Source organism: Austrofundulus limnaeus, unplaced genomic scaffold, assembly GCF_001266775.1.
Source record: "Austrofundulus limnaeus strain Quisiro unplaced genomic scaffold, Austrofundulus_limnaeus-1.0 Scaffold188, whole genome shotgun sequence".
Taxonomy (NCBI): domain Eukaryota; kingdom Metazoa; phylum Chordata; class Actinopteri; order Cyprinodontiformes; family Rivulidae; genus Austrofundulus; species Austrofundulus limnaeus.
This window is the reverse complement of record NW_013952590.1, coordinates 84822-89821: the sequence shown is the minus strand read 5'-3', so window position 1 is coordinate 89821 and position 5000 is coordinate 84822. Positions and strand designations below refer to the sequence as shown.

Sequence of the window (5000 nt, the reverse complement as noted above, 5' to 3'; positions counted from 1 at the left end):
GGCAAAACATTAGGGCTCGCGGAAAGTGGAAGATGAAACACTTTGTTTCTGGTAAGTACAGAAATCAAAGCTGTATTTTCCCTTCCTGTACATGTTGAGTCATTGTAGGTATTTTGGCTCCAGAAGTGAACCTAACAGCAGGAACATTTCCAGCCTGAAACAAATTCCACTTGACATTTTAACATTTAATTAGAGGATGTGGGTTAAAACTCTGTAACCAATCTGAGGTCACATAACAACGTTTCCACATTTAAACTCCAAAGTTTGTATTGTAATRAGCTGCGCTGTGTGTATTTATTTGAACTGCTAAAATATGTTAAATCAATCTCAAGATGAACTAACTTCCGTTTCTGTTTTGTTGAGCTTCTTTTTTTTTTTTTTGAATTGAAGATCATTTGGAAAGATTTTCTGACTGTAGCAACTGGGTAAGAGTTCAGCATTCCCCCTACAGTTACCTGGATTTTTGTATCTAAAGATCTAACATTGTATTAAAATCTAGTGCATCCGGAGCATCATCATTAGCAWACAGACACATCCAGCTTGCATTCATAACCAAACTCCTGCTAACAGAGAGAGTACGCCACTGCTTTAGTTCTTGGAATTAAACAAACACTAATAAACATATTTGTATGACCAAGATTAGAGCAAAAATTTGTCTCCATTTCACTCCCCCCCCCCCCAAAAAAAAAAAATAAACATAATTTTCTCACCATGAGAATGTTAGTTTCAAGTATTAGGACTTTATCATAAATACGAGCAAAATTAAATTCTACGTGGGATTATAGGAACATAAACCCAGTTTTTGCTATTTGGATAGTGTACTGTACTGTAATAGATGTAATTAATTAATTGATTAAATATAAAAACTAAATGGCCATATGACCTAAGGTTCTGTAAATATAATCCCTTTGTTTTAAATAATTTTAGAGCAGAAATCTGTCAGGTTGTCCAGAAAAAAAGGCAATTTTTAAGTTATTTTGTCCTGTTCAAAGTACAGCCTGATGCGTCATCTTCATCTTTTCCTGAGTAAAGAACCATTTTCTTAGTAATGATTTTGTTAGAAGCCAAATGAAATTCCAGCAAATGGAAAAGCCTAAGTCCCTATAGCAAGGATTGATTTTCAGAATCTGACTGAAGGTTGTCTGTAGCAGCAAACGTCTCACCAGCAGCCCTTTCGGACCCTGACACAGTCCCAGTGAGCCTCAAGCGACCTGTGGCGGAGCGCTGCTTCCCCAGCCTTCCTTTTCGTCTGGTCCTGGTGTATCCTGGGGCAATAAACCAGAAACGCAACTACTGCACTGACCAAGTGAAGCCCTGAGTTTGGTGACATCATTGCAGTTTGGATCCGGTTACACTATTTTAACAAATAAATCCCTCAATCTGGTCAAAATAAAAAGAAGAGATTTTTTCTTTTTAAACTGCAAGATGTACTTTTTTGGTTTGAAGAGAGCCGGAGCAAAAGCCCAACTTTTCCTCATCAGCGGAACTCCGACCTGCTTCAGCAACTTCCCACCCTTGGTGTGACTTTCARACAGCTGACGACCTGAACTGACCCTTGGTTGGAGACCAGGGTCCACAAGCCGCCCTTCAGCGCACTGAACAGGTAGCACACCTGTCTGCTGAACCAGGAGGGTTCCTGCGGATCCTTAAAAAGTCTTAAAAGGCATTGAATTYATCAATCCAAAAATAAGCCCTTAATTAGCCTTAAAATGTCTTAAATCAATCTTTCAGAGGTCTTAAAAACGTTAACACGTTACGTACGTAGGATGACTAATTCGTCTCAAATATTACAGTAATTGGTAACTTTTATTTGATTTTTAAAATAATTGACCGAATGCCTCTTACAGCTCGTTTTGTTTAAATATTTGGCTAAAATTGTTGCTAACGGGCTTTTTTTCCATTTGTGTTTTGTTGTAAATTTGGTCTTAAATTTCATTATAAGTGGCATTAATTAGGTCTTAAAAAGTCTTAAATTAGCCTTGCCTTAAGCTGTAGGAACCCTGTGAACTCACAGGGTAAGGCCTCATCTGTACCACCACAAGGCAGTCCTTCTCTGGGGTGATGACAGCCAGCAGCATCAGGGCTGACTGAACATTTCTAAGCTGATGTGAAATTCAATAAAATCATTTCCTTGCTTGCAGTAATAAATAAACACTTTAAAAAGGGTTCCCTGTAAATGAGTTCACACTTCAGTAGTTATGAGTCTAATTATTAAAAGGTTGAAATGTTGATCTGTAAAACTGATCTGATGCCCCACCTTTTAACGRGAAAAGACTTGTAGCAATGTAGCAGAGTGAATAAAACAGTTTCACCCCTCTGTCTCTTCGCTCAAATCTGTTAATATTATGATCCTTTTCACCCTTTTGAGTATATTACTGTTAAGTATTGGTTTAATCCCTGTGATCACATACAGTATTGACTAGTCAAAAATAAAATGGTGAAGTTTGTTTTGATTAAAAAATCCAATTTATCGATTTTTTTTGTCAATGAAAGTTTGAACAATAACCATGGGCTAATTTAGTAACCAGAAGACGTATGTTTTGAGAATTTCAAGCATCATTAAACTCTGGACCCTTTTGTTTTGGTGCTGCCGTCTAACAACAGTGTACAAACATGTTTTCAGGTCACGCATTTTAAAAATAAAATAAAACGTAATTTTTTTTACGATTTTTTTTAAATTAGCCTTCCTGTTTCACTGACGTTGATGCTTTCCATGATCTCATCTTGAGCAGGACCAGTAACCAGTGTGGAAGAGTTTACAAGTTGAACAACTGTTTCTTTGTCACGTTCGACATCTTTAGACAGCTGTTTGGCAGAGATGCTTCTTGTTCCGCGTCTGAAACCAGGTCTGGCGTCCAGCTTTCAGAAGCTGTCGGGGGTCGGGGGTATTCTGCTCCTTATTCTGCAGCCGGCAGACCCTTGTCTAATGCTCGTGCGGTATTTACAACAGTGWATAATGTACAGTCACAGAGATTCACGCTGGCAGGCTGACCAATGATCACACAGAAAATGGCCTCGAGGAATGTTAAGGGTTATGATGAGAATCTCACTCAGGATCAGTCTGTGTGTGTGTGTGTGTCAGTGTCTGGTATGTACATATGTCTCACTTTAAGGGGTTTTCCCACTGTGAGTGAGTGTGTGTGTGTGGGAACAAACATAATACCAATATATTCATTTGCAGCTAAGCAACCTCCTAATAATCATTCTCTTTTTGAACAAACATTTAGACGGTAATTTATTTCCTTATTCTACAAAATGTGTGAAAAAATACCTTTTTCATATTTAAGTCACTTTAAAAATTCAAACATGTCCTCGAAATTAAGTTGTCGCAACAACCAGAAGTTTGTAACGTGACAGGACATTCGACAATGCAACCTCCTCAATCAACACATTTGCTTTTTCCATTTTTGGATGATTTAGCGTAAGAAAACAAGAAAACAATCATATTAAGCATCCAAGGACTAAAGGGTGGCGACATAGTGTCTCAATTGGTAGAGCTGATGCCTCTCAGCAAGAATGTTGCTGGTTCAAATCCCAGCCCAGGGACCGTTCTGGGTAGAGTTTGCATGTTCTCTCAGTGCATGGGTGGGTTTTCTCCAGGTACTCCGGCTTCCTCCCACAGACCAAAAACATGACTGTTAGGTTAATTGATAACTCTAAATTGTCCCTAGGTGTGAGTGAGAGAGTGAATGGTTGTTTGTCTCATTTGTCTCTATGTGTGATCCTGTGATGGACTTGCAACCTGTCCAGGGTGTACCCCGCCCCTCGCACTGTGACTGCTGGATATGGGCACCAGTGACCCCCGTGACCCTGAAAGGAATAAGCATGTACAGATAATGAATGGATGGATGGACGAAAGGGTTTAATGGCTCCTGAACATACCAGCAGTGGTGGACAGCACTAATCCAAAAGTTAGGTGCTCAATTTCTAAAGCACTTATGTTCATAAAACTTAGCGGAAGCTAATTATAAAGCACAAAATTGACTCAGAGTTCACCAGGGTATATTGCAGTGATAACGTGAAACAGTCTTGCGTAATAATTGCTTCCTACCACGTGAACGCAAAGAATTGAGGGAATTGTCTCTTAAATGAAAACTGTGGCCCACAAGGACAGTCTGCTAGAGTATATAGCCTCTGAGAATGTTACAATGACTTTTCATCGTATTGAYTGGAGATGGCTTTCTCCCTCTGCTGTGAAAGATAATGATGATCCATAGCTCTCYGAWATMCAAATTTCAGGTATCTGWTTRAATCAAAGTGAAAAATGTGAATCGGTGCATCCCTAGTTTGCATGTTTGGTTTCCTGAGTTGTGTGGATGCCCACATGCCCCTATGCCCCATAGAACACATTTGTTGAATTTACATGTTCGTTCATTCATTTTTTTCTACACTCTCCTTTTTTATGTGCTGTCAGCATTGTTTTGTGTGTTTTAGTTCTGTCTGAAATATTCAGGTAAAACTAAAAGACCTCTCATAAAGCAGATCTGTTGGAARAGAATTTGACCAACATTTAAACTTTCCCACAAAAAAATCTGTTTTTTCTGCTCCTAGAACTATCTGGTTTTAGCTTTTTGATTATTTTGGACTGAAATTGGATAAATTTGTGGCTTTGAAAGAAATTTTGCAAAGACTTATTACACACTAAAAACTTCTGGGTTTAAAATAGCTAAATTTATAACCCGATGTTGGGTCAAGTTTGGACTGATCCAAACCGTTGTCGTTTTACCTTAGTTTGGTTGGGTTATTAGTGTTTCCCGTAGGAAATTGGGCTTGGGTGGGGGGGGGGCTACTTGTTTTATTAAAACATAAATTTATGTGACTCATGCAATTATGGTAATAAATTTACGCATACATGAATATTTAATTGCCTAACTACATCCTAGTTAAGGACTCCTCATGATAATTATCAATAAAATTATTATTGATAATAAATGATCAGAACTGTGTGCAGCAGATGATCTGATGTAGACTCATTGGCGGGCGCCCCGCCTGTATAATGG

The 5000-nt window shown here is 38.5% G+C and overlaps 1 protein-coding gene across 1 annotated transcript in view; it reads left to right on the top strand.

The window, feature by feature from the left end:
- Window positions 1–5000, top strand: part of shroom4 (shroom family member 4) — a 138452-nt gene that overhangs the window by 70165 nt on the left and 63287 nt on the right. The gene's annotated exons all lie outside the window — the stretch shown is intronic.